At 39.7% G+C, this 20,871-nt stretch overlaps 1 protein-coding gene across 19 annotated transcripts in view; it reads left to right on the forward strand.

Moving 5' to 3' along the window:
• The window catches only part of LOC107199801 (poly(rC)-binding protein 3-like), a 501,970-nt gene that overhangs the window by 417,842 nt on the left and 63,257 nt on the right, over window positions 1-20,871 (forward strand). The gene's annotated exons all lie outside the window — the stretch shown is intronic.

Genomic DNA, 20,871 nt, shown 5'->3' on the forward strand with positions numbered 1-20,871 from the left:
AAACTGCATTTGTCATCACGAGATATATTTCTGTATCTCTGTTTTCATTTCTGCAGGATGAACGAGTGCTGTTCCACTGTTCTGATGTGACAGCGCCTTCTTAGGAGTATTCTAATGAAAGAGAAAGGGAAATTGTCAGAAAAAAAAACCAACATGATCTGCCACTTCCCAAATTCTTTATGAAAACAAAGCAGTTTCAGCATCTTCTAATGAAATATTCCTCCCTGTCTGTCAGGTTATGGAAGGGGGCTGCTGAGGATGTGAAAGCAATAGCTTGTGTATGGGAGATAAGGATGTGCAATGTGCACGTGGGCTCGCCTGCTCTGGCTCCAGGAGATTGGGAGTCTGAGCTGTAAGTGGTTCAGGGTCGCTTACAGATATATATATATCTTACACAGAGGAAGAATGTTTGGTTAATGTTAAATTTTTGTTTTGTTCTGCAGCCATGGAAATTTTAATTCAGCTCCATGGCCACATTTAAAGACTTATCAGTGTTTAGAAGGGGTAGTTACATTATGCATGAAACTGTCGTTTGAAACCAGCAACTTCTAAACAAAAGGTTAAATTAGAAACTTTTTGTTTTGATCTCTCAGCACTTCAGGTACTTATAAACCAGGTTGTATTAAATTGATTAATACTATTTTGTAATGCTAATTCAAACCAGATTGCCCTGTGAGGGGATAAACCAAGTTGGGTGCATGCACAACCATCTTTGAATGCCAGATGCTGTGTGTTGTGCAGTCAGTTTGTTATTCACTGTGAACAGTTCAGGATGAACCTGAGCTAGATAAAGGAGCTAGATAAATCAAACCCAGTATGCCAGAAAATGGCAAACACACTTAGAAAAACTTTATTTTCTTTACAGACAATTTACCAACAGGATGAAAACATGGTATTTGTCAAACTGCTGACAAGCAGGGGTTGATCTAGATCCATTGTTCACAGTGATCACTTAACTTCTGCAGAACTGCAAAATTTTGGATTTAATCTTCTTTGGCACCAGTATATGATAAATTGTAACTCTGTCACAATATGTGTGTGGTCATAAAGCACCTTACAGCAAGGATGTGTACAAAAATAAGTGGATTAGCTTTTTATATATCAGAAACAAAAAGGACACAGAATCCTCAAAGTTAAATTTATTTGAAAAGCAAACTCAAATGACGCCAGCACTTTTAATTTACTAAATATGTAAATGGCTGTTCACCTTGCAGAGTTCAGGGTAGAATTACAAGGATAAGACCCAGTTCTGTATACTTTCAGTCAAAGTGAAATTAAGGGCACCTCCTGTGTTTACAGCTTTGAATAACAAGTGAACACATTATAGCTTGTACACAGTAAGCACAGTAACCTGCTCATGGTTGGTATGTGTTTCTGGCCATATATTGGCCTGGAAGGTTGCATTGGCAGAGCTTTAGCACCCAAGAGCTGCATATTCCCATCCCTCAATAGCCCATGCTGGCAAAAACCTACAGTATTGATCTAGTTAACCTTTGCTAGAAGGCAGACTAATGCTCTCACAGCTAAGCCTACATATAGAATTTGATGTAGTTTCCATTTGCTTTGGTCCTGTGTAGCTGTGGAGGCCTTGGTGCTCTGAGCTCAGTAAGTCCCCATATAGTCCGTGGGATGTTACTGGCTTCATTGGCTGCAGAATTTGCAGCACAGGGCTGTAAGTTTCTGAGTCTTGAGGCGGCAATGATAGGATGTATAGACCTAAATAGCAGGCCTGGGCTTGGCCAGAATTCCTGCAGGATCTGGGGGTCAGCTGCAGTGTAGGAAATGGCATAGCTGGTTGATGACTTCAGCTGGACCTGAGACCTTGGACTGGTTTGTGTATATTCTGGCTGCACCCAGCAGAGGAAACACTGGGCATGGGCTTTTGCCCATCTGAACCTGGGATTCGGGGTAGCTCTGCAGTTTTCTGTTGTGTGCATGTGTGCTGTCGGTGCAGGGCTTCATGCCCATCTTTAGTCAGTGCTAGCTGTGGGGTAAAGGGACAGGGGACGGTGTCCTGCTACCACATGGAGACACAACTCCTTCCTCTCACAGTCCAGAGAAGTGCATTTGTGTTCAAGCAAGGAGAGAACAGGCCAAGGAAAGGAACTTTTCCCTCAAAGCTCAGATTGAAACTGCCCTGGGCAAGATCTGAAAAGAGGAAAGGGAGAGAGTGTGGCCATGGGTTCCTGCTTTGATATTCTACCAGCTACATGATATTTGCTGGCTGCCACTTCATCCAGAAAAGACCTCTCCCTGGGAAGAGCCATTGTTATTCTAATACATGCTGCAAAACTGTTTTATGATTAAAATTGGAAAGTGGGATTTGGAATGTCCTTCATGAAAAAATAAGACTCTTTGTTTAAAATTATAAAGGAAACAGCAATAGAATAACTCAGTTTTCCATGAAAGAGCTGTTTTCATTAAAATCTTGCAAGCAGCCTGTCTCAGTTACTTATGCATTTAAGGGAGAGACCAACAAGATGCCTTTTGTAATAGGCTGTGCACAACTTTGCTTCCAGCCAAACTTACATGTCTCAGTTACAAGCCTATATTTTCCTAGAATATGTGAGTCTTTTTATCCTCCGCTACATGGTTTCTTAATTTTTTTTCGTAACTATGTCATCTGAAAGGAATTTCATAGCCACAAGTAAGGAACTGGTCTGATGACTCTGGTGACAGGATTAATAATGGTGTATCTCATTTTCTGAAAGAACACAGCTGTTAGTGTATTCAATCTGCACTTAAAGTCTAGCTAGCTAGGTTGTGTTGATAGTCCATTGGTAAGGAGGAGGTAAGATCCACTGAGTTGTGCATTTACCTCCAAAAGCTGAATGGCAAAACAGTAATTTTCAGAAGGGCTGGGATGTCAGCAACAGGAGAGTGGTATGAGGGGGAAGGAAGAGAGCATGGATGCTGTAACTATTCCTCTACATCAGCTTCTGTGATTCAGGGAATAAAAAGACTTGGATTATGTATGACCTCAAAAGTAGTGCTTCTTAAGTATTCGGTCAGCTTTGCATTTGTCTGATATTTTGCTATTATTTTTGCTATTACTGTTAAGAGTACTGTAACATTGCAGTTATCTTGGTTGTCTGTACTCCTTGGAGAACTGGCTTCCACTGTTTTTCAGCTGCAACTGGTATCTGACGTACCTTTAGGTAACAGAAATAGGACTTTTAGACTAGATTTTCCTTTAGGAATTCTTAATAAAGCACCTTGCAGAAATTCAGAATATTTGGCTTTGAGTCTCTTGAGCTAGCTGCCATAGCAGGGAAGAAAGCAGGCAGCATGGCTCAGAGTGGAGAGTTTGCCTAGGGCTTAGGGATGTCATCACAGATACCCCTCTATTAACACATACACATCTCATATAAAACATGGTGCCTTAGGCTTTAAAACTACATCTTTGAAGAAATATTCTGGGAGGCAGTGATGGGATTTTGGAGGTTTTGGAGGGTTTTGTTTAGCAAGCCATAATAACAAACTACCTGTGTAATTCTTTCCCAACGTCCTAATGTTTCAACAGAATTTATGCCTCTCAGATTTCAGCAAAGGAAAAAACCAAACCCAAGAAACACACAAAATTATTAAAATTATTAGGTTCAACATTTCCAGACTGTCTACATATTTTTTCTTCAATTTTGCCATTAACCAAATCTGTAACAATGAGAAATTGTGAAAGTAGAGCCTTCTGGAGGCTATTAGTAAAGCCTAGTAAATCCTTCAGACTGGTTCACCACCTTTCCTATTTAGAGCACAGGGAAATCAAGGGAAACAGAAGGAAACAATTAACATGTCAGGTATGTCTGATAGATCCTTTTTCTATATTGCCTTGGTTTTCACCCTTTTATTTCACAGACATCTACCATCAGCCTTTCATAATCAACAGGTTGCTGTAGAAACTGCAAAGGAGTGCTTCTCTGTAGAAGTCATCTACCAAGTGTTGTGCTGTTCTCCTTTACATGGTTTTTAGATGCCTGATACTCTCCTTAAAGGTCCAGTTTGTGCCCAGAAAAGCCCTCCCGGTGACCTCTCAGTCTGCATTCACTTGCGCTCACAGATCAGGGAAGCTGGATCATTAATTTTATATATCCACAGAAACGGTGCTTCTGCAGCAGTGCTGCCCTGCTTTTGTCTGTTGCTGCAGTTTACAGGTCAGAAGTGCATGGACTTAATATTTTATTTGTTCCTCTTCCATGCCAGGAAGGCAAGACAAGTGTACCCTTACCTGTCACTGTGGCAAGGGCTTTTCATCCTGTGAGGTGCTGAGAATTTGTGCCTCAGCTTCATAGGAGATCCAGAATAATCTGGGGCACGTCTGTAGCCTATGGCCAATCCAAACTGACATTTGCATTGGCAAGAACAATACATAATCTGACATTTGTGTATAGAATGACTGTGTGAGGAAATAGTGGTTGCTGCTGCATTTTATCTGATCAGAATAGTATGTCTGAACACTGGAAGAGTGTTGGGACTGATGCAAGCAGTTTTATGCGTGTAGGGCTCCATCAGAATGAACAGATATATATGTATTGCATGGCTGAACTCTCAATTATCTTGATTTTACATTACAGTACAGTCTGGGAAGACTCTAGATAGCGTGACTGAATGCTGTTTCAAAGACAGAGCTTCCACTTTATGGAAGCAATTGAAAACTTAGATGATCTGCTTGGGGCTCTTGCAGTCTGGGAAAATCGTGATTTGTTTTGTAAAGTAATGCAGACTAGTTCCTCTTGGCAATGTTTTGGTATCCTATTCCAATTTATAGAAGATACATCAACCCTGTTACCAGTGTACATTGGTTCTACAAGCACGTGTGTGGACTTGAAGGTGCAGGCTGCTGTGTTTCACATATTGAACAGCAGCTAATTAAGCAGAGCACAGTGAAGCCTCCCACACAGATAATTTTCCTTTTCTATCTTATAACTTCTCCTGCTGAGCTAAAGGACAGCCACAGACAGAAACTAGGACTGCCTGTGACAAGCAGGGTCCATTTTCTTTTCAGCCACTTTGAGTTGATTTCACTTCAAGGCTGTGTAAGTAAGATACATCCTTCTAGATGAAAATCAATTGCATCAGAAAGCAGTTTTAAGTAGATTTTCTTAAATGCTGCAAGAAAAAATGGTTAGTTTTGATAGAGCATGTCAAGGGGAAAGGGATGAGGAATAGTTTGTATGCTGTAGTGAGGCCCCCCTTTGGTGCCGACCTAAGAGCAATAATAGGGTCATCTCTTCTGATGCATTGTTGGGTGTGTACCTAGTTGATTCCAGTAAGTCTTGGACAGTGTCTGCTGGCAGCTGCTGGGAGGTTACTGTCCTATACATAAGATCTTTAAGACAGAATGACTGCAGACAACATTTTGTTTCATGATAGCAAGATTTGGTGTCTGTGCCCACACTGGGCAGGCTCCAGGATCCTTTCTGTGCTTGAAATTAGGAGCCTAAGTCACTCAATGTTATAGTCAGCTAAGTAGCTGAAGACCTGCCAGTATCAAGACAGTCAGGAGACATCTCTGCTGTTTCTGCTGACACACAAAGATTTCACTTTTGGAGAGGATGTTCCTTTTTCAAGTATAGCCTTTACAGTGTCTTCAAAAAATTGCTTTTGTGCCCTGCCTAAGACAGGATTGATGGTTAAAAGGCAGACTGTGCTTCTGCATAAACTGTATTTCTCTTGTTGTTGGAGTTCAGTGGAAAAGTCTTGGACAGAGCTGTTCTTCTTGCCTCTCCCTGAGATGGGTCTCAAGTGCTCTGGATAGGAACCTGTGGTTACAGGAGGAGGAGAATTCTTCCCCAGTGAAGACTACTATCATGTGACAAGACCCGAACCAATTTCCACTCAATTTCCACTCTTTCCAAGCTGGTTATTCAAATTTGCTCAAAGCTAAAGTTCTACCTCTTAAAAATTTGGTTTTAAGAGGCCAGACTGGCATTATCACAGGCAGCAAGCTGACACCTCTATTGTGCTCTTAAGTAACCTGAGTAAAGAGCCACTTGCCCCATGCTGCCCTGTCCTGACTTGGCCCTGACCTTACAAACTCTTTTTTTATCAGTGCTTAAGGGGTGCCTTGGCTTCTCTCTCTTCAGTTGCTACCAGTGGTTTGAAAGCTTCATTCCAAGTTCATGTGGCTAAGCTAAGGTAGACATCTGTGTGTTCAAACATGTGCCTTGTCCTTAATAGTACTTTCTATGGAAGAATTGCTGCCAAGCCACATCTGACCAGCAGCACAGCACAGGCATCTACTCATTGCCCAACAGTGGTCACTATCTAGTGCTTCAGAGGAAAGCCAGTCATCACCTTGGCTGTTAAACAGTACATCCTTACAAATTCTTTAGGGAGAATTGCTAATTAAGCATGATGGTTTTTGTTCTTTGGTAATACCGACGAGACAACAAAGCCTTGTCAGACTCTGTTTCTTATGCTGTGTACATTTTACACTGAAGCTCTAGAAAAGCAATGAGTAATTTCTTTGCATGGTCACTGGCCCTGCACAGCTGCTTTGTTACAGCCAAAGGTTGTGAGATGGAAAATGAGGGAAGTAAATTTGTCTAAATTAAAAGGAAAAAATAATAAAGAAACAAAATAATTGTAAATAGTCTCTTAATAGGATTTTGACAGCATGCTCTGTCACTGGAACTTACCTCTCTTCAGGGCAGCTTCCCTACCTGATTAGACAAGCACAACCCTTCTGTGAATAGCTGATATCCTCTATCAAATCTTCACCTCATCTTCAGACATCAGAGAGGTACCAGAAATCTTGGTTAGTAAGGATGGGAAAGAACCTTGTTCTACAGGGTTTCAAGTAATCCATCAACAAAATAAGACTGATAACTCTTTTCTTTTTTGCTAACTGTGAATTTTTGGTTTGGTCTGTTTCCTTCCAAAAGTTTGAGTTGTTTACTTTGGGGATTATGTCTTTTATGAAAATAACCAGCTTCCAAATGCAGACTGTCAAGCTTGCCAAGTTACTAGCACACAGGTTGCCAGAGGAGTTTTGCTTCTCATATGGCCTATGAGTAGATCAACAATGTGGAAGCTTTGATTTTTTTCATGTCCTCATCTCACCTGCTGTATTTTGCTGAGGAAAGGGGAGGCATTGCAATATAAAGAGGAGGAATTTTTTGTCTTTCCCGTTAGCGACCTTCTCATGCAGACAACAGCAAAGTGCGTGGGCACCACTTAAGAGCATGTCTTTGGTGGGTACAGGCAGTTACATGCATGGATGAAATCCCATGAGGAAGTTGGGATTTTGACTGGGAGAGTCCTGCTGGTCATATGGGAAAGGAAAGTCCAAATGTTTGTGATAGTTAGGACCCCATGACCATGGGAATCAGGTGAATACAGAACTGTTTGGGTCCAGCTATTGTGCGCTTGCATGATACCTGTTACTTCATGACTTTCCTTCATTGTTATCTTGAGAACTGTAGGGCCTCCCTTGGGAATTGTCTTTAAGTAATTCCTGGCAAAATATATGTGTCCAAACCAGTTAGTCTCTGATGTGCTTGCTACAGCAATATAGCCCAGAAGACCAGCAAATAACAGAAAAAAATCTCAAAAAAAGAAAGGAGCACAAGACAGGCAAGATTTGGAACTCTAAAAAATAAGACAATGTTAGGAATTGTTCTGCTTGTTATTCTTATGATCAGCTCACTCCAGCACCTTGAATTTTAGTGGCCTTTGTCCCTAAAGACTTGCTATTGTCTTCTGGTGCCAGAGCTGCCTTCCTGCAGCACTTTCTTATGAAGGCAGTGGATGTTTCTTGACAAATATATATTCACCCTCTGCAATAAAGCAGGCAAAGAGTACAAAAGAATGATATAAAACCTGGCCAACACCCGTGATCTTTTAGAGAGCATGTCTTTAAATGCTTATAATGGTTTGTGGGTTAACAAATCCATCTATAACACCAAAGTAAACAGGAGTCAACAATGGTGGTTTCTATTGTGTTGAATCAAAGCTCAGGCAGGCATGGGCATGCTACAGATGCCTTGAACTTGATCATCTGATACACAGGTGACCCAGTTCATGGGTGCTGATATGTGGGAAGTTATGCTGAACTGTGTGCTCAGTCCATAGCTGGGCAGTGGCACTCAGCAACAGGTGTTGGCTGTAGCTGCCTTTGGAAGGATGTCAGGTCAGGCTGGAGCCTGGATTTAGCTCATTTATTATAAGGACTTCTGTCAACCGCTACAGATCATTTCAGACTGCGCTGTGATTCTCAGTGGATGAGGCTGCAAATGTAATTCATGAAAATTTTATTAAACTGATCAAGCACAGCATGAAGCTTTAGCTAGAATGTATTGCATCTATGAGCTCCCCCTAAACATTTAAAGGAACTGACTTAGTGACTCATCTTTTCATGTATCGTATCATCCATCAGATAACAACATTTGCAGAAGCACAGGAAGAGGAGAGATTATTTTGATGTCTTCTGCAGTATGCAGCATAGATCTGCTTTCTCTTTTTCCCTGGTCTCTTCCCTGTCTCCAGCTCTGTCTCTGTGTCTCTCTCTTTTCCAATTTATCTGGATTAAACAAGTCTCTGATTATTCTTTATGCCACTACAAATAAAGTCATTTTCAGAAACAGATGTCGAAAGAGCCCAGTGAAATAATCCTGGAGGCAGATGCAGTCTTCCATAAGCTGCCAAGTGCATGGTGCAATCAAAGTGATGAAACAAAATGGAACAGGCTGCAGAAAAAGTAATTAAATTATAGTTCCATTGTAGAAGCACATTTTAAAATTACTGAGATTCAGAGCCCATAATGCTGGTATTATAGTTGAAAGAATACTTGCCATGGGTCATGAGCATTTTTTTTAACAGTTATTAATCATGCTTGACTGGAAAGACATGTGTAACCTACAACAAGCAGTGGCTGTAGTTGTGCCAAAGGAAGCTTTTGTTCCCCGAAGAGAATTGTATCAAAGGCCAGTGTGTCCTATTATTACGTGTGCAATAGCAACGTGCAGAATCTGAAACGGGCTTTTCAGATTTCAATACAGAGCACTGGAGGGGGAAGAAAGAAAACAAGTATTGTATCTCTTTGAATACTGTATGACCTCCTTTTCCTCTTACCAAGTTAACTTACTTATTGACTAAATAATAGTAAAAAAATTTCTAAAATATCCCTCCCCTCCCCAGCTTCAATAAAAATAATTCCAGGGCTCTAGTATAAATGAAAAGGAGTCAGAAAATGTGCAAAGCCTTGGAGACTGGAGATTAATAAGATTTCATGGGTTCATTTGCCTCTGTTTCCTTTACATTAGAGTAGACAGTGTCTAAGATCCATCTTTCTGTCAGTTTTAGTAAGTAGGTATTTTTCAGTTCTCCTATCAATGAACTCCTTTTTCTTTTTCCATTTTCTTTTTTTTTTGCTTGTTTGTGATTGTTTAGGGGATTGGATTGGATTGGATTGGATTGGATTGGATTGGATTGGATTGGATTGGGGTTTTTGTGTTGCAATGGTTTGTCCATTGTCCAGGTGCAAATATAAAATAGGAGTTGGTTGTGAGAACATAATTGCTTCCTATTTCCCTGCTTCCAAGTACAAGTTTTAAACCTTTAATTTGTAGCCTAGGTCATCCCCAGGTCTTTTGTATCATCAGGACCTTCAAACTGTGACTCATTTTTAAGAACTGGGTTTCTCAGTTATTATATTTGCATTGTAAAAGTATTGCTTGTATTGTACATTTATTGTCACCTTTTCTTTCGTTCTCTTACTTTTTGAGTTACTATGTTTCTGCTCCTAGTTGAGCTCTTCTCATTTTAGTGTCTGCAGTCCAGTGACAGTCATTAATGTGATGCTAATGCCCTCTTCTAGTTATTGATGTAGACACTATCAATACTTCAGAAATTCTTTTTTATTATCATTTTTTTATTTTACGGGGGGTTATTTATTTATTCATTTATTTATTTAGTAGTAATCCATTCCTGGGTGTATAATCCACAATATATCTCTGGCATTCCTGCAATAAGTCAGCAATTACCTTCTCTTGATCTTAACTTTTTTCTTTTGAATGAACTAATGGATCACTTTATGGTCCCAAAGGTGGGATGGTAAGAGCACTATCAAATCATTTACATTAGCAAAGGTCCTGTCTTGTTTTCCTAAAGAACAATGAGCACCGAATTACACATCTGGTTATGTCCATGAAAGTGTCTAAAGGTAGCAGGATTGTGTATGAGCCACAAAACTACTGGAGCAGCTGTGGAAAAAAAAAGGAATGTGTCTCCTGTGTCTGCTTAAAGTACCTCTTGTTGGGAATTCCTCTGAATCTGGGAGCTTTTAAAGTGATTGTATTACTTCACTTTCAGAGTCTTTTGCTTCCCCTTTGCTCACTCAAGGTTATCAGTAGGAGAAGAGGCTCCCCAGTGGCCTGCAATGGAACCATGATCTTGCACCTGCTTAGTCTGTGTCTCAATGAAACTTGTGTGAACCCAGCACTTTGACACCTCTGCATCTCTTTAAAATGTTGAAGGTATTGGGGAAACGTGTACATTCATGGACATATATACAGGTGCATGCACGTGTTGCTATGGAAAGAGACTGAAGGTTAGACAAAAAGACACTTCACGAAGCACTGTTTCAGCTGAGCAACTTGGTGAAACAAATGAGTTGTTTATTCAAAATTAGGCTCTTTACTTTCTAAAGGTTCCACAGAAGTAACAAATGGATGGCTGGAGCCAAATGCAGTGCTAGAGCAAGATATAGTGGTTCGCTTTAAAACTGGCGCTTTGAAGTCACTAAAGAACTACCTGATGTTTTTCTTTGGTTTTGAATACTTCATTAATTAGACTGGCTTTTGAGTTTTAAAGATCCTCCTGGTTTAAATCAGTGACAAAAATATTGATTTAAGTGGCTTAAATCTTGGGATGTGTTTAGCTCTTTACTCTGAGTATTGACTGCCCATAAAAGAGTCATTTATTGAGGGCTGGGTTTTGGCTTTTTTTGTTAAATCTTTTTTTCAAATGGGGCTCCGGAACTTACTGGATTTTCTTACCTACTCCATATTCATTAATTTCACAGTGAAATCTGTATAGTGCTGTATGTTTTCACTAACAGTCAGTGGTTGAGAACTTATTCAGGTTGTGGCTTTTGAAGGCAACAATTCTGACACCTTGGCAGGACATTGCAACATTGCTTTTTGTTTTCCCCTTTTATCCCTATGAATGATGGAAGTCTTTGCAGTGCTCAGCCATATTTACAGCTGTTACAGCTGTGCTGCTGTTGGATTTGTTTCTGAGACAATTCTATCTTTGCCTTAAGCAAGCACAAGTGTGGCATGCCAGGAGGGAGCCTGTGACTCTCACTCCAGAGGCTGGTACCCATTTCCTTGCGACTGAAGGATTGAAGCTTATTCTCTTCCCTTTCTGAGAGACTGTGTGAATTTCCCTTTCTTTAAATAAGTATTTATTTTATTCATCTGAGAAGCTTGAATGGATTTTCAAATCACAGCCTTGTAAATAACATGATTAAGGCGACGACAAAAATGTTATTTTTGCTTGTTTGTGTCAGAAGTTCAATCATATCAATATATATTATTTTTATGTTTAATGAAGTGAAATGTATCATCATTATTATTAGCCTCATTTCACTGACCATCAACCATGTTTGTGGTTTGAGTGAAACAGCTGACTCATCTTTATCAAACCAGATGTGTCTAGAAAACATTTAATTTACAAATAGGTTGGACAAAGGTACATTCTAGGACACATACCATTTCAACACCAATGGAAATATAAAACCCCAAATATATTTAAATATCTGTTTGTTCTGTGCCCAGTGGGAACACACTTGATGGGCTAATGTTTCCTATTAAAGAAGCTTCTGTATTTCCTTGACCCTTCTGGTTTGGGAAATTTCTTCCTTTGATCAGTAAGAAGCTGTCTGATTCCTATATGTACTGGCAAAGAAAATTATAGATCTCTGTGTCTTTGACTGTTTTCACTGAAGATAAAAATCTCATTTATAAAATCATTCTGTTCTTAATATTTGGTTATTAGATTACAGCCTAGCAATGTGGTGGGTGCATAATGTTATAAAATTACATCTGTCATGTAAAAAAACATGCCTTATTTGCTTCTCAGCATTTTACCATATTCTGTGCATATATGTGCACTATGTTAAAATTTATATTTTTTTTTAATGTATGTACATAAGTCTTGCTTTAAATATATTGGAAATAGTGTGAACAATTTCTCTGTTCTCTTACACATTTTAAAAAAATATGTAAGAAGAACACCTATTTAGGCTTGACTCTCTTACTTTTATTGCAAGTAAATTTATTTTTAAATCAACAAGCAAAGCTGGTGTTTTATTTGTTTTAAACTATGTTAAGGTAAATTTACAATTTGAACACTGTTCCAGAATTAAATTATTTATTGAAGAAATGTCAAAGTCATGCATTTGACTTTAGGGGGAAGAGATTATTTAAAAAATACACCACACATTCACAATGTTTAGGTCATCAGAACACAGGATTTTTCCAGGAATAGGTGTGAACCAAAAATCTCTTCTTATATGGTAGGCCATTCTTGTAAGCAACTCTCTGCTGGACAGACCAGTATGCTACTTGTGATGGCAATCTGTTCAATTTTTTTCTCACCTTCCCAGTGACTTATTTGTAGATTTTTTTATTAGATTTATTATCTCTCACCATATGGAATGATTAACCCAAGTTACTTGGAGTGTCTGTTTCTTAGTCAAACGTAAGCAAGTAAGGCAAAATTTCTGTTTGAAACAGGCAACATAAAAAATCCCAGAGGTCTGAGAAATGTGGTGCTTTACTTGAGGGTTTGGAGCCACAGGATAAAGTGGCAGTTAAAGCTGATTTTATTCTTAAAGCTATGATTAGAGCTTTAGAGTCCTTGGTAAATAACTGGTCTACCATATGCATAAACTGTCTTCCCTGATGTTGCAAACTGACAGGTTCGTGATGAAGCTTGCAGTTCATTTCATTGCTGCCATTAGGAAAGGAAAGAAAGCACCTTCTGCTCTGTCCTCCTGCTTATCCTTGAATCCTCTTGGAGAATATTAGTACAGAGTAATTTATAGTGGGCTGCCACAACTTCCTTGTGGAAGCATTTATGTTGCATTAGTCCAACACGTCAGCTTCTATCTACAGGAGCTTTTATCTGCCTGTCTTTTGCACATATGCAGAAGTGCTAGTTGGCTACTGGGTGTGTACAAAGTGTTGGCATGCTCGCTCCATTGCTCGTCATGTAGTTCATGGGGAATTGTAAAGATGCTCTCTGCATTTCTGCCAGATTCTAATTCAGGGTAATTCTTTCCGGAATAATTGCGAAAAGAAGGGGGGAAAAAAATTAAAAGATGGAAAATACCTTTGGTAAAATGATCACTGTGTTTTCCATAGCCTTGAAATTACTTACTTCTGTCAGATCCCAGATGTGCTTGGCATTTGCTGAATACCAATATGTATCTTCTCTAGATTTCCTGATATTTCATTTCCAGACATTTGATAGCATTTATTACCTGTTTGGCATGTGATGCTTTCTAGCGGGATAACTTTAGATACTTTGGCAGTGTGTAGCTGTCTAGTCACACACAGAATAATATTTTGACAATAACTTTTGTTAAATAAACCATTTGTCATTAAATGTTGATAGTAGAAAATGTGTGAACAAGACAATAGTCTTTATTGTGCTTCTGTGATTTTTCCTGCTGTAAAAAATTCACATCATATTGTTTATTCAAAAGGCTTTGCAAAAAAACGTTTTTGGTAGAAGAGTCAATGAATATGTTGCTGTTTACATCCTTTAACAAATAAAAAAGGAAACAACCAGTGTAATTGCTTAAAGCTTATGCTTATTGACTAGCATGAGGAAAAGTGGTCCATTTTGAGAGGAGGACTCATATACATCCTGCATTCATCAGCTGAGAATAGGAAAAATAAGTCTCTAATTTTCTGCTGTTCTCTTCAAAGATTATTTGATATCCAGTGATCTTCAGCAAATGAGATGTCAGTTGTATGGGGTGAGGGCATTTCTCATTTTAGGGAGAACACAAAGGCAGCTGCAGGGAAAACACGAAGCAGCTTCTTCTATAGATAGGATAGGTTCTTCCTCAGGTAAAACACCATTGAACTTATCAAGGAAAAACTAGTGTTGCTGCACATACTTCATAAAATTACATTCAAAAGGCAGTACTCCTGGAGTCTTGCCAGTTTTTATACTATAACAATTGTTCTGTTATTTTTTCATCCTGTTCTTTCTGTATCAGTTTCACATCTTTGACAAAACTACTACTTCCAGCCTAGTAACTACAGAGCTTAGGATATAATGGATACAGAGATTTTTACAATAATTAGTAAAAGGAGCATGGGGCTTGCTAATCTGTGTAACTGCTTTTTGTTTAGTGGCTGTTAACTGGTGGAAGAATGTGTTGCTCTTTAGTCCCCCTTGACTTTTGAGCTAATATTTTACCACTTAAAAAAACCCCCACAAACATGTATTTTCTGTATCTGTTTGTGTACTCAATTACTGCTCTCTTAGTAGCCCATATTTATCTTACTTTTATTAGTTGTTATTTGTATCTCCCTGAGCATGTAATTTATGGATTTCCTGAATCCTTCTTCTCACTAGTGTATAAATTTCATTCTTGAGCTGTTCTTTTATCTTACCTTTTTAGCAAAAAACCCATTGTGCCAACTGACACATGCAAGCTTTGTTCTGGTAACACAAAGAATTAATTTTCTCATTTCTGGATTTTTGGATTCACACCAACTATCCCCCTACTTAAAATGGGCCATGATACAACGATTTAAGGAAGCCAGGATCTGCAGATCTTGTTCTCTTCATGAAAGAGTTAGAGATTAGCATTAAATCTATTTTGGGGATATAAATTATAAGGATGTGAATAAAAGGTATAATCTTATTCCTTTGTGTAGAGGCGTCTCTAGTAATTTGGGAGATGGAAGTGATAAAGTAGAAAGGTTGACACTGCACCTGCTTCTTTAGCTATTGTTCATTAATCAGGTTCTCCTGGTGAGGCTTCTGTGTAAAATTGGAGTGCTTCAAAGCCTGATTTCTCTTTTTGCAAATAGTTATTATTGGGAGAGAAATCCTTTGAAGAGTTGTCATTATAGTTACTGTTATGTTATTGTGGGCTTCCTTTGAGCTTTTTGTTTTTAGTAACCTCACAACAATATGGTTTAGTAACAGTGGATGTCTTTATCTTTCAGTTGACACAGAAACTGAAGAAGTGTATGTTTAGCAAATATCCAGTTGTCTTCCTTTGCTTCAGCTGAGACTGTAAATATTGTCTGATCATTATCTCTTTTAATCATTTCTGAAAAAATGTTCCCTGGAACAAATTAATACAACTGCAGCTGAGCTGGTTTTGCTCTGGATTTCACCTAGAGTTGTGGTTGGTTTTTGGCAGGGGGGTGGGGGGGATAATTTTGCCAGTGTTTTTTTGGATAATTACACTGTTTAGTCCTTTGACAACTAGAGATGTTACTTTCAAGTGAAAAGCCATAGATAATAGCTGCCTAGCTCACCGAAGAGCTTGTAAGCAAAGTAGTCATCTCCTCATTTGAAAGCACAAACCTTTCTGTGGCAGACAACTTATTTCTAATTTTAAGCCTTTCTGTATGGCCAAATATGTCAACTCTACTGATAATGTCATCAGTTCTTGTCCTGTGGTGATTTTATGTTCCTTATCCCTTCCTGTATTCCCTCCATCTTGAAATGAAAGACTAAAATTGTATAAGTAGCATCAATCTGCATCAAAGAACTGTGCTCTGCTGAAAGCACAGGTTGTTTCTTCTCATTGTGATCCTTGGCAGTGTGTTTCTTCCAATTCCTGGGAGGTCTCTCTCCACCTGGAACCTTCTGTTCAGGAGGATTTAGTAACAGCTTTTTCATGACTTCCTGTGTTTCAGTTTACTCCATTCTTTTTTATTCACTTCTGTGTTTTTTTTCGGTTTTGTTTTTGTTTGAGTGTTTGTGGATTTTTTGTTGTTTTTGGGGTTTGGTTTGGTTTGGTTTTGGTTTTGGTTTTGGTTTTGGTAATACTGTTTTTGAAACTCTGAACTATTTCTTCATAACAGTAGTGTGTTGCTGTCCATTTTCCAGTTCTTCATAACTTCATAACTCATGATAAATCTCTCTGTTTATCTTCACATTACTCTGCTGATGTCTTAGTCTTCTTTTTTGTGGCCCCATATCTGTGGCTTGATATCTGCATAGCTACCCCTCCTTTGGGATATTTCCATATATTATGAAAATGACATGGTTACTGTGAGAGACTGGATGTTCTCATGTTTCCCTTACAGAAGTTATCTTTTTCTAAACCTACATATACATGGAAACTATATAACTGAGTTTACCTATCCTCATGTAAATTAGAAGTGTCTTCTCCTGAATGTCAGTCACTTTCATTTCTCCATTCTTTTAGCTTTTTTTTTTTCTTCCAGTTAAGCAATTGAAATTTGTTCTTTTAAATTTCATCAGTAGATTCTTCCATGCTTTCTTCATAATTACATTTTTCACTTGGTGGTGATGAAGCATCATGATTAGGTTTAAGAGGTTTCGAAGCCCAAACACAGACAATGCTATACTGGGTGCTCTGGCCAGTTTCCTGTTTCCCAACAGGTCAGATTTAACAACCATAAAATCAGGATTTCACATAGCAGCGCAGGTTTCCTCCTTTAATATTTCTAGGCGGTTTTTGCTCCCACATTGATTTTTCTCACACTGTTCCCTGTATCAGCTATCTGAAGTTTCATTTCTCTCTTTCTCCCTGCCTTTCTTCTTCTCTCTGCATCTCTTTGTTTTCCAGCACACCTCTGTGACTGCGCAGCTCCGCCCCACCTCACCCTGCACACACTCTTCCTCTCCCTTTCCCTTCGCATCCCTCTGGATCTTCAAGATGAGTAGCTCTCCTGGCAGATTCGCAAATGTCAAATAATTTATTTGGGCTTTAAACTCAGAGATCAATTGCCTGATGTCTACCTTGGTACTATGTTGATTTTATTCATCTTCGGCATCCCCGCCTGCTGCTCTCTTATTCTGCATGCCTGAAGTGGTTGCCTTAACATGCATATCATTTTAAAGCACACTGCTGGCATATTCTCTGCAGTGGCCTGCTTATTTTCCTGGAGGGAATGAGTAGGCTTAAGGGGTAGGAAGAAAGGGGGTAATGAGGTTGACTTTCCATGTCTCAGGCTTCAGGCAGCCATCTCACATTGTCCCCTCAGCTATGAGGATTCCTAACCTCCATGTGTGTTCATGTGTGGGAGTTGTGACACTGCTCTTCATCTGCATAGTTCATCTTGTAGCTTCTATTAATTCACTGAAATCCCTAAGGAGCTGTGTTGGGGTTTTCTAGTAGTCCAATAAACATGTGGCTTAGCTGCTTGTTGTTTTATTCACCTAATCTACCAACAATTGCAGAAAAGCCATGTTAAAAATTGTATGTAATAAATATTGAACATATAGGACCTGTGGGTTTATGCCAGCTTGGGATAGCTAATATTAAAAATTTATAGAAACATATACTTACAGATAAAAGGCATTTGCATATGATTCCACATCCATTTTGTTGAAGTTTTAAAAAGAGTCTAGTTTTTAAAATGCATTAGGATGTCTTTTTCTAACTGAAGAAAAATGTTCACTTTTTACATGATAAACAGCAGTGTCCACAGGACAATAGAAAAGCCCCTAAGGAAGCAAAGATCTGCAGTTTGCTGGAAACTATCTGATGTGAGCTGCTTTCCTTTGTTCTGTGGGCATGATATTTTTTACTTGTTACCTGGAGCTGCAGAGCCCCAGATCTTGGACTTTGTGCATTCTGGTCCAGAGTCTCAAGGTCAGGAAGAGGATGTTGTCCAGCTGTCCTCCTGTCGCTGCCAGCTCTCTTCTGAAGGCAGACTAAAATACAAATACCCTCACTCTTAACATCTAGCCATGCCACTGACTCTGCCTCCCTGCACAGTACTCTCTGCTCACCTGTGGAGTCCCCTGACTTTCTTCTGGCATCAGGAAAAGTGTGAAACACTGATTTTTATTTTTTTTTCAGTCTGTGATTGAAACTCTCCCAACCCCCAGGGTAGCCATGGGACCTCACCACACAGAGCTTGAGAAAGGAAAACATTCTGTGTTCTGCCTCCTGTTTGCTCGCAGAGAGGCACACACAAGGCAAGAACATAGCAAATTGTTCAAAATGCTGACTTTGCAAAGGAGAGGGAAATTATTTCACTGATTAAATATTCCCGATGGGCTTGTGTATGACTGGAGTAGGTTTATAAATACATGGATGTCTTGCTGTCTGGTGGGAGGCTCTGTGGAGGGAACCATCCTCTTCCTTGTGCCATGATCTGACATCTGCATCCACACAGAGATAGAGATCAGGATGTTTGCAACATTGTCTGCAGAAAAATTTGCTTTATTTGGTTAAAAGTAATGGAGTGTAACAATGCATTTCATTTTAATCTGTCTTTAAAACCAAAACACCCGGGTCAATAACAATGCTGTGGGTTTACTTTGTAAAGCTGTTCTTTACCCAGAATACTTGCACTCTCAGGACAACTGAAGGAGATATGAATGACCTGGCATAGTAAAAAGTCTTCTCTCTTCATGGTGTATGTATAGGTTTTAAATATTCTTCCTTAGCATGTGAGACTGCCTTTTTGAATTAATTCCTTTTGTATCTCACACAGCTGCCTAACTCCTTGCAGGCACACACACTCCCAGCACTCCCCCAGACATCTGTTCTGATTCTCAGTGCCAGGTGCCAGAGTTTAAGCTTGTTGGGAGGAGGGACAGTGACAAAATCCTTCATAAAATCAGATAGCAGTGGGATTTTTTAACAATATTTGTGGTGGAATTTCATAGCTAACCTCTGGGTTTTTAAAAAGAGCCTAAAAGTTGTTAGCCTTTACTACTGATTTTTTTTCAGGTTTTATCTGGAAAAGGTCAGGCTTGGGTAGCAAATGGTTTGTTGTTGGGGTAAAGATTTTCCTTCATATTTTTTTCCAAAGTTATGCTGTAGCATCCCAGTAGAAAAAGGCCATGGCAACTGTAAACCTGTTTCTAATCCGGGATTTTTTTTCCCACATGGGCATACACCTCATTAGAAACACAACTGTACCTTCACCACTGAATTTTGCTTCACAGAGGTCTTACATACCTTGCTTCTATTTGAAACACATCTGTTCTTGAAATCTTCCAAGCATGCCCTAAAGCTGCCAGCAGTTTCTAGACATCTCAAACAGGCAGTGTTGCTCCCATACAGTCCAAAATGCCAAGGTCTAGGTTACTGTTTATGCACCAAAGTGCTCCTGTTTGGTACTTTGGGTTTGGTTGGGTTATCTTTGACAGATCGAAAAATGCTGGGCTGTCAGAGCCAGGACATTTCCCTCAGAAGGAGCAGGTGAGCAGCATGAGGCCATTCCCTTCCTCATTCTGGGAACAACCACAATCACCTCCTCTGCTCTACGCTCTGAACTCATCAGAAGGGGCTGGCATGGTCATCCAGTTGCAGGTTTCCCCTGAGTCCTGGTCTCACCTTAAACAAGTCTCCCTTCTCTGCCATTCCCTGAGATCTGCCTTGGAACATTTTCCTGTCACCTTTTTGCACTCATGGTGCATCAGAGACATGGCCAGGCTACTTCTGTTTTCTGCCTTCTCACCCAGGCACCTGGCTTCTTGTCTCCCTTTCTCCAATGGCATGATATGTAGTGTAAGTGATAAGCCTAGAAATGTGAAATAAATGGATTTATATGAGCAGTTGTTTTCTGGGTAGTGGAGCACATGGTATTAAATACCCTAAGTCCATGCTGGGTTAGGGGAAATCAGGAAGGTGGAATGAAGAGTTTAAGCTGCTCTTTCTCACTCTTTGTTTTCATCTCTTCTTAGGCATGTCTGCCACTTCTTCTTGTAGTCACTGAAGGTACAGGAACTCTCCATAGCCCTAGTATTCCTGCACAGGCTTGAGAGAAAACTCTTCCAGTGTATTTCCCAGGGGCAAAACATCAGGAGTGGCTTGGCCATTCACAGGCCCTAGGTGAAATGAGAGGTTTTAGCTTCAGAGGAGTGACTTGGCGTGATGGCTGTCAGATAACACACACAGGGCAAAATGTGTAACAAGGGGAAATTTCAGTGAGCAAATTTAAGCCACACAGAGTGGAGAATGTTTTTCCACACTAATATGAAATGGGTGAGACCACCACTTTTGGAGACCAGATATATGGATTCAAGAAGGCACTAGACAAATTCATGGAGCTGTCCACCAATGGCTGTGGAAAATGCAGGTCTGGAGGCAGTCTCCCAGGGTGCCGTGAATCACTGATTGCTGGTAGCTCAGCAGGTCCATCAGGAATCACTCCACTCGTTTTCGTGTGCTCTTTCTTTAAGAAACTTAAAGACTTCTCTCACACATAACATGTTCAAGCAACGTGGGCGTCACTTCGATCTAGTAAAGTGCTTAGTGGCTCTTAGGATAGAACTTACTATGTGCTGGAACAGCCTCGTGATACTCCCTCCAGAGTTTTTAGGAGAATGATCCCATAGGTCCTTCCAATTGTTTAGTGTCATGCCTGAGCAATCTTGGCAAGGGGAGAGCAGCCTGCCACAATAGTGAAATGCTTTTGTACACTCCAGAGCACAAAATGGGTGTTCCTAGGAGTGCTCATTAGCCAGCGCCCTGTTTATACGTAGTGCAAGGCAAATTTTTGGGAAGCCCGAAGATGCAAAGCTAATAGGGTTGTTACAGAGGATGGGTAACAAAAAGGGATGGTTATTAAGAGGCATAATGTCTAAGGGTATTATGCTCTATAAGATAAGCCTGAAAAGGCAAAAACTAAATAAGGAGTCTCTAAGCCTTTTCTACTACAGAATTTGCCTGCCCTTGGT

The sequence above is a fragment of the Parus major genome, chromosome 2, assembly GCF_001522545.3.
Source record: "Parus major isolate Abel chromosome 2, Parus_major1.1, whole genome shotgun sequence".
Taxonomy (NCBI): domain Eukaryota; kingdom Metazoa; phylum Chordata; class Aves; order Passeriformes; family Paridae; genus Parus; species Parus major.